The sequence below is a fragment of the Cupressus sempervirens genome, chromosome 1 (genome assembly GCF_028749045.1).
Source record: "Cupressus sempervirens isolate cs-2001-9-10 chromosome 1, ASM2874904v1, whole genome shotgun sequence".
Classification (NCBI taxonomy): Eukaryota; Viridiplantae; Streptophyta; class Pinopsida; order Cupressales; family Cupressaceae; genus Cupressus; species Cupressus sempervirens.
The window spans coordinates 704,912,803-704,922,476 of NC_143118.1; the positions used below are offsets into that span (position 1 = coordinate 704,912,803).

Consider the following 9,674-nt stretch of genomic DNA (forward strand, 5'->3'; position numbering starts at 1 on the left):
GCTTTAAACTTGCATCTCTAATGGCTGCATATAATAACACCTAGAGCAATCACTACTTCATAGGTCCAATCCAATAAAACAAGAACTTACAGAATGACACAAAGAAGCACTTGCAATTGTAGGCATGAAATGAACTTCCTTTTGTCTCTGCACTCTGATGACTACATCTATTGATCAACTTCTTTCTTCTTCCTTCTCTCCTCTACTCTGCAACTCTTGATCACTTCAACTCTAACTAGTCGAATGAATACTGATCATTCCTTTTGTCTTCTACCAAAAAATATTTTCCCCCTCATTTCCAAATTTGAAAACTCACCTACCCATATTAAACTTTTGGAATGTTTTGCAATATGTCAGGTGGTAGGTGGGCGTTTGGTTCCAGGGACAAACCAGCTACACATATGCAATTAATATTCCAACATTGACATCAGATTAAATAATATATCTGGTGATGAGTAGTAAAAATTAGGCTAGTAGATTAATCCTAAAAATAACAAAGATGAAATTGGAAGAGAATCAACATGACATATGTCATTGGCATCGCTAGCTGTATTAGCCATTATTTTGTCCATACTGATTGAAACATCTTGTACTAGAAATTCCTCATATCCATAAAGCTGTTTGTAATTCCCACTTTCCCTGTTGAGAGAAATATTACATTGTATACCACCATCTATTTCCAAAAGAAGGTTCTAGATTTCTCCATATGAAAAACTAGTATGATCTTTGAGAATGCATGTAGAATAGTCTGCAGATTGTGCTAAACCCATAAGCTCATTTGTGGATCTAACACAATCCATGTTTGTCCTTTCCTTCTCTTCTTCAATGCACTCTTGTGCCTTCTGATCAAACGAGAGCTGTAATTTTGTAGCTGACCTAACATGATCTATTTGGTGCATTTGGGATATTTTCCACCAACTTCCTCTCTCAAATGTGTATTCCAATATTTCTTTATTTCATTATCTGTTCGTCCAAGCATTCTACCCGCAATCAAAGACCACCTGTATATAGTTACCCATGATTGAACACTGAGTAGATCTAAAAATCATACAAATGATCATTCAACTTGACTAATGATTTAAAGAAAATTCTAATAAGAAAATACAATAGCAACCAAGTAAATGTGAGAAATAAATCACAACTTTTTCTATAAAAAAATTTGCTCGACACAAACTATTGCCAAGTGCTAGTTTGCTCGACACCTTAAGGAGTCGAGTGGCAGTTTGCTCAGCATGTGAAGGTGTTGAGTGACAACCAGTAGGTTCTTAGTTAGCTCGGCACAAGAAGAAGCCAAGTAAGCTCAGCACACAAAGGGAAATTCTCAGCAACAATGGATGCCAAGTGAGCTTGACTCAAATTGAAAAAATTATAACTTAGAGAAATTTCAACATGAATGTTTCCACCATTAAAACCAAAAAGCCAAAACTTGAAGCTTTTAAACAAACTTCTCAAATGAAATGAATAGGAGAAGAACAATGGATTCAAGTATGCCTACTTGCTTTCTATTCAACTTTGATTAAAAATATTAAAAAATCTGGGAGCATTCGGCTTCAACCAGAAAACTCTAAAATAACCCTAAAATAGGTAAAACTTCAAACTTCAAACTTCAAAGAACTTTAAACTTGCAACTCTAATGGTTGCATACAATGGTGCCTGGAGAAATCACTACTTCAACAAGAAAAAACCAACAATAGCAAACTTAGAGAGTGAACAAGTGAAACACTTGCCAACTAGATCTGTTGATCTCTTTCCTTTTGCTTTTCTCTACTCTGCAACTTCTATCTTCTCTACTCTACTGAACTGACTCTCTAAATGAATGAATGTAGAAAAAATTCATTTTTTCATATTCCATTTTCCCTCTCAACATTCAAATTTCAAAATCACCTACCAAAATAAATGCTTGCCATCTATGGATGCCTATAGGAAACAAACTGACATGGTAGATGGGTGTGGGGCTTGAGGACAACCTATAGGCTCTCAATGTTCAGTTTCCAACACCCCCCCTTTGTCCTGAGACCCACAAACAAGGATCACTGCTGATCCATTTGATATACCTTCCATTTGTACTTAGCTACAATTTTTATGATAGCACGTACAATTTTCATTCTTGCAACCGTGGCATATGTCTCATCATAATCTCTGCCATATTGCTATTTTTAGCCCTTGATTACCAGCCTTTCTTTATGCCTATCAATCTTACCTTCAGCATTGCATTTGGTCTTGTAGATCTATTTCACTCCAATCACTTTCTTCTTGGGAGGAAAATTAGTTAGCTCCCATGTCTTAGTCCTTTCTATAGCATCTATCTCCTCATCCCTTACACCATTTCTTCTCCTTAATAGCTTCTTCAAAATATATTGGATCACTATGAGAAAATAATGCAAAATTGACACTCATCATAATCTTCATACCTTTCATCTTGGTATATCTCTGTAAGACTCCTAGTCTTTTTTGGTAAAGGGAGGAGAGTGTTGGATTAGAATCTTCACTACTATTGCTTTGCCGACCAACTCGATCTTCACTATTACTCAGCACTGACACTCGATCATGCCTAGAGGAGCTTGGTAATGACTGAGGCTACTTGCTTTTTCTTCTATCTGCTCCTTCTTCTTGATGTTCATTAGCATCCTCTTCATTCATAATTGGCACTTTACTTGAGGTGTTGGGTGACTCATTAGTTTTTCCATACCAAGACTAATTTTCAAAAAATTCTACATCTCTTGAGAGAATCATCATGTTTTTCAACCGATAATACAATCTGTATGCCTTTGATTCTGAGATTTACCCTGTGAAGATGCACTTTACACCTTTTTCATCCAATTTTTTCCTTTTAGGCACATGCGCACATGCAACACATCCAAACACCCTTTGGTGTTCAAGTGTCCATTTTCCTCGTGACCATGCTTCCATTAGAATTCTATCACGAACTAACTTTTTAGAACACCTATTAATTAGATAAACTATTGTTGCCATAGCCTCTCCCCAAAATTTAGTTGGGAGACCTTTCTCTTTCATCATGCTCCTTGCCATTTCAACAATGGTCCTATTCTTTCTTTCAGCCACTCCGTTCTGCTATAGTGTATAGTTGGTTGTGAGCTCTTTCTTTATACCATGTTTCCTGCAAAAATTTACAAAAGAATTGGAGGTATAATCCCCTCCTCTATTTGATCTTAGGACCTTGATATAGTGTCCACATTCTCGTTCAACCTGGGCTTTGAACTCAAGAAACTTATCAAATGCTTCAGATTTAGATTTCAAAAAATAAACCCATGTCCTATGACTGAAATTATCAATAAATGTCATGAAATAAGTACTCCCTCCAATGGAAGTAACTTGCATAGGACCGACTAGGTCAGTATGCACTAACTCTAATGGATATCTTGCACTTCTAAAATTTTTAGAATTAAAGGGAAGCCTATGTTGCTTACCCAAAATAAAAGCCTCACACTTGTCACATGAATTTCCTATACGTGGAAAACCTTCTACCATTCTTTTATTTGACAACAAATTTAAACTAGCATAGCCTAGATGACCATACTTGAGGTGCCATAGCCATGAGGGGTCTTCAATCACACTCCTTAGAGCTGATTGTGTGGGAGGTGCAGCACCAACTTGAGATGAGAAACATGTCTCTATCCTTAAGGGAAACATTATGTTCTTTGTCATTTGAACTATTGGAAGTAAGTTCTTGCTCTCATCCTTTTCATAAATAACACATGTCATTCTCCATCAGCACTTTGTATCCATTTTGAATGAGCTGACCAATGCTAATCAAATTGTGCTTCATACCAGGGGAAAAATACACATTTTGTATTTTCTTCTTCTCACCTTGCTTGGTGCAGACCATAATAGATCTTTTTCCCACTACTGGTAAGGTTCCATTGTTACCCATTTTAATCTTAGATTTGAAATTTTTGTCAATGAATGAAAACAAGGTTTCATTACCACTCATGTGGTTGTTACATCCACTGTTGAGGTACCAAACCTCAGGGCTTCCTTCTTCACCAACATTACACATGATCAAGGAAGTGCCATTGTTTCCACTTACCATGTTCACATCAACCACATTTGCTTGTCCTGACAGATCATTTTGCTTCTTCCAACATTCACTTGCATAATGCCCATATTTATGACAGTAGTAGCATTTCACATTACTCCTATTTGAGTTGTAGTTTTTCTTACCTCCTCTTGAAGTATTTTGTGACCTACTTGCTCCATCTGCTCTTCTTGAGCTTTTTGCTGCAGCATTTCTTTGTCCTCCATTACCTCGGCCTCTACCTCTTGAGTTTCTGCCTAAGCCATTTCTTCCTCTCCCCCTTCCTCTTGGATTTGAGTGAGCCTTGAATGCTTGCTCTTGTGAAGAAGAAGATGTAGATCTGTTGATCCTATGCTCATGGGTTTGAGAAGTACCCATTAACTTATCCATTGTCAAAATAGTGAGGTCTTTTGCCTCTCCTATGGTCATGACGAAATTGTCATATTTATGAGGTAAACTCCTCAATATCTTTTCCACTATCCTTTGCTCTTGATAGTCTTCTCCATTTGGTTAATCACATTGGAGATCCTTGAACTGAAATATGCAACTGATTCATTTTCCTTTATCTGAAGGTTCTCAAACTCCCTCCTTATATTTTGTAGCTTTACTGTATGGCCTTTATCAATCCCCTTGAAGTTCATCTTAAGGATATCCCATGCTTCCTTTGCATAATTTGCTGTTGCAATCTTGAAAAATATTGTCTCTGTCATTGCTGCTACAATAAGACTTAATGCCTTAGCATCCTTTCTCCTTGACTCTTAATTTCAAATGAGTCTTTTGATTATTGGTAAGAGCAGCATACTAAGTTGGGTCTGTCACATCATTGAACCAATTAACTACAAACTCCCACAAATCATTTGCAACCATTATGGTTTTCATCTTCTTTGCCCATGCATCATAATTTTGTCCATTGAAGGGTGGTGGTTGCTGCAAAATCTTTCTTGCATCCTCTGCCATGATAAATATCCCAGAAAAATTGCTGTAACTCACTGTGGATGTGGGGCCTCAAAGCTCTGATACTATGTGAGAAATAAATCACAACTTTTAAATAAATAAAAAACTTCCCTCGGCATTAACTATTGTCGAGTGCCAGTTTTCTTGGCACCTTAAGGAGCAAAGTGGTAGTTTTCTCAGCACGTGAAGGTGCCGAGTGACAGGTAGTAGGTGCCAAGTTAGCTTGGCACAAGAAAAATTCGAGTAAGCTTAGCACACGAAGAAGCCGAGTAAGCTCGGCACACAAAGGGAAATGCTCGACAGCAATGGATGCCGAGTGAGCTTGGCTCAAACTGAAAAAAATATAACCTAGTGAAATTTCAACGTGAATATTTCCACCATTAAAACCAGAGAGCCAAAGCTTGAAGCTTCTAAACAAACTTCTCAAATGCATTGAATAGGAGAAGAACAATGGATTCAAGTATGCCTGCTTTCTTTCTATTCAACTTTGATTAAAAATATTACAAAATCTGGGAGCATTCGGCTTTAATCAGAAAACCCTAAAATAACCTTAAGACTGGTTAAACTTCAAACTTCAATGAACTTTAAACTTGCAGCTCTAATGGCTGCATACAATGGTGCTTGGAGCAATCATTGCTTCAACAGGACAAAACCAACAATAGCAAAATTATAGAGTGAACAAGAGAAACACTTGCCCATTGGATCTGCTAATCTCTTTCCTTTTGCTTTGCTCTGCTCTGCAACTTCTATCTTCTGTGCTCTGCTAAATTGACTCTCTGAATGAATGAATGTAGAAAACATTCATTTTGTCATATTCCATTTTCCCTTTCAACATTCAAATTTCAAAATCACCTACCAAAATAAATGCCTGCCATCTATGGATGCCTGTGGGAAACAAACTGACAGGGTAGATGGGCGTAGGGCTCAAGGACAACCTACATGCTCTCAACATTCAATTTCCAACAGTAAATGAATCCAAATCACATACCGATTCCCCAACAATTTATGAAGTATGATAATGAGTTCTTAGCTGATATATGACCCCTTTTGACATTGGGGCATAGGTGGTTCATCCACCTTAGCTTGCAACTCTTTCCATTCCGTTGCAAACCTACATAGAGAACGAAGTGAACAGTTATTTAAAAGCTAGCTATATGAAACTATAATTATCTAACAAAATTAAACCACTGATCAATCTTGTATGGCTGAATTGAATTCTTTAAGTTAAGAACAATTTCTCTATGCACTGTGGTGACTAATTAACAAACTTAAGAAATTCAATAGGTTTTGGAAATTTTTCTATCTACAAAAATGAAAGACATACAACAGTAGCTGCTTAAGCTATGTCCTACCTGATTTATCAGCTCTGGAATTCCAGTGTCTTTCTCCGCTAGTTTGTATCTGGTTTTTCAAAAGATGATCTTCAGCAGGTGTCTAGGGGCCTCTATTCACACCAGAACATGAGTTTGTTTGCCTCATACTCTCTTTAGAACTTTAAGTAAATGAAAATATACGGAGTTATGAAGCTGAGATTAGAACAAGATGCTAAGCATCAAGCAAACTAAATTAAGTGATAAAGCGACCGTAAATAAGTTCAAGCTATACTTGCAATTCTTTAGCCAAGATAAGTTCAAGCTATTCAAGAGATTAAACCTCACGTTTTCCCTGCTAAAGGTACCTTTTTAACCGTAGTAGGATATGCCTTCAGATATTGTAGAGATTTTTCAAGGCAGGAATAATAATCAAACCAGATTTCTCTTACTTTGTGTCATCATTCAATCCATCAACATTGATGTGTGAATAAATCCAAATATCTGAACAGCGCTGGGTGGGAGAAGGAAAGAGAATGGTAGTTTTGTCAGCATAACTAAAACTACATAAATTACACTTGTTGCTATATATTGGACAATGTGTGGTTTAGTACTAACGCTAGAACAAATGGTGTCTTATAATGACGATGCTATACTTCTAGGTGCTAAATATCTTACACAGATTAGGAACTGTAGAAATTTCAACATTATATGCGTGTGTCATCAGTAGTTTATCTAATCAAGACCCATTCATCATTGTCTTGTGTCTTGGTGCGGAAATATAAATGGTACATAGCTATTAGAAGCAAATTATCGGAGATCTACACAACTACCAGTTTGATAGAGCTTAATTATTTTCCTGCTTCCATTTCCTCGTCATTTTCACTCTTGTTCAATCATATTTGTGGACATCATTTTCTTGTATGGAATTTTTTTTTAATCTTTCAAGTGGCTCTAATTTCTGAGATTCATAATTAGCTGCTGCCGCAGCCATTCATTATAATTTATAACTCTACTCAAACAACAAAATAAATCAATTTTTGATGTCCTCAATGATTTTTTACATCATACTTTTGGAAGAGGGAGTATTATCATTACTCGGTTGATATTATTCCACAAAAAAAAAAGACTTAACTAGTCTTAGGTAAAGCTTACACTCGTCGTTTCTACATATTCAACTGTATTGTCTTAGTTAGGAGCATCAAAGTAATTATTATTGGTAAGAATAAGCTATAATTGTTGTCTGTTTATATGACAAGAATATATGTTCCAACAGTAGTTTTAGAGAAACACTATTATGGTCTTTATTGCGTGCACGCTGATAACTATGATATCAGCAGATCATCAGATTAAAATATTATAAAGCAACGAAAAGTAAGAGTCACAATATGAAATTAAAGCTTAAATAATAAAATTAAAAATAAACATTCAAATCTATGGTTTTAGAAAGGCTTCTATATTTTGAAAGGTCCTGTCTTGTATGTTGTAACTGTTTGTCAGGAAATCTACAATAAATCAAGCTACAATGTGATATTAAATTCATAGAATTCTTTTCATTACAACTTTTTACACAGCAGTATTGATAAAAATGTGAATGTGATATGATATGAAATGAAACCTACACTATGGTAAATACAATTACAGATTACACTTTTCAAAGTTTTCATATTGTAGTCATTATGAATGATAATTAATAATTTAGATTAATAACAAGCTCAAACACTCACATATGTAATGAATAGCAAGTCCATCCTCATATAAATGAACACATGATACAAGTGGTATAATATATAAAGTACATAGTAAATCAACATTCAATGTACAAGACACAACATATGCGACAAAAAGTCATATACAAAGTGCATAAATACTATCTAGAAAATGTATCAAATCATGACATATTGATATGAGATACAAATTACAACACAATAAGGATATGAACAAGTCTCTAATAATGAACACAAAAATAGAAACAACAACTAGGATCATCGAAGTATAAGTACATGAACATCTAATCTGAGTGGTAAAAGAATCAATCACACTGAACCATGTGTAACTTAGAAGTCCCATCTTATAGTGGTGACAAGATTTACAATATATCCCATGTTGATAACAATTTAAGAAACCATAATAATATATTTATAAATATATATACAAAGGATCTTGGAAGCTCTCTATCACAAGATATACTACATAGTCTACTAGAGCTAACTAATGTGTGTACAAAAACTAAGATACATATAGGGAAGTTTCATCACATAACTCAACTCTTGAGTTACTTTATACAATGATCACCAAGACACTCTATGTGGAATCAGTAAAGCTATCATAGATATCAGCCTACTAGTTATGTCAAAAGAAAAATATCTTAATGGATGAGCTAATGCCATTCTGCATTCTAAATCATTATAATTTATTCTTAAAATCTATTTAATGTACTATGTTATCACTTATACATTTATTTACAATAAGTTACCTTAGCAGCCACTTAGGCCTCAATTGCTATCACAAGTTGCTCCACCTTTATACACCTAGATAACATAGTCTTCACTTAAAAATAAAAGTAACATTATATAGTATAGACTATATTCAGATTAACTACTTAAATGATGAGAAACACACTCTTCTTATATGCATGTCATCATAAATACTCTAAACAGCATACATAACAATTATGAGCTTAAAATTGAAAAAGGGAAGATAAAAAATTAAGAAAGACAAATCAAATTAAATGTCTAAGTTATTTAAAATAATTACTTCAGTAACCAAAGTCTAATATATATACATAGACATATGTATGTGTATATGTATATATATACATATTTATGTGTGTATGTATATATACTTTTGTTTGTGTATTTATGAATGTGTGTGTGTGTGGGGGGATATTTATCTATGTATACATATAAGCATGTGTACATAGATATATATGGATATGTATATATGTATAATTTTATTTATTTAGATATATATACATATATAAAAATTATATTAACATTGTTTGATTAATAATCATTTATATTTTTTAATAATATTAATATAAAACCAATTAAAAAGATAATAAAGAGTTGTGCAACATGTGGGAGCTAGTTAGGAATAATAGTTTTAAAATTTGTATAAATCTTTTGATGACTATGGACTAAGATTTTACCACTGGCATTGAATCACCATTAACCACATGATGGGATGTTAATAGGAATATAACACAACTAGATAAATGATTCAACAAAGATACTTGGATTAAGAAAAACATCAAAATATTGATTGATGATAAAAATACCTCCTTTTGGTATTTTCGTAATTAATTACAATTGAAATTTTGAAGTCTTTTAGAGATGGTGTATGAGGCAGCAACCCAAGACTATTGATCCAAA

At 34.3% G+C, this 9,674-nt stretch overlaps 1 pseudogene; it reads right to left on the reverse strand.

Annotated features, from left to right (window-relative positions):
- Nucleotides 1–407: 407 nt before the first annotated feature.
- LOC149579890 (transcription factor WER-like) lies at nt 408–6,469 on the reverse strand (annotated as a pseudogene).
- Nucleotides 6,470–9,674: the final 3,205 nt, after the last annotated feature.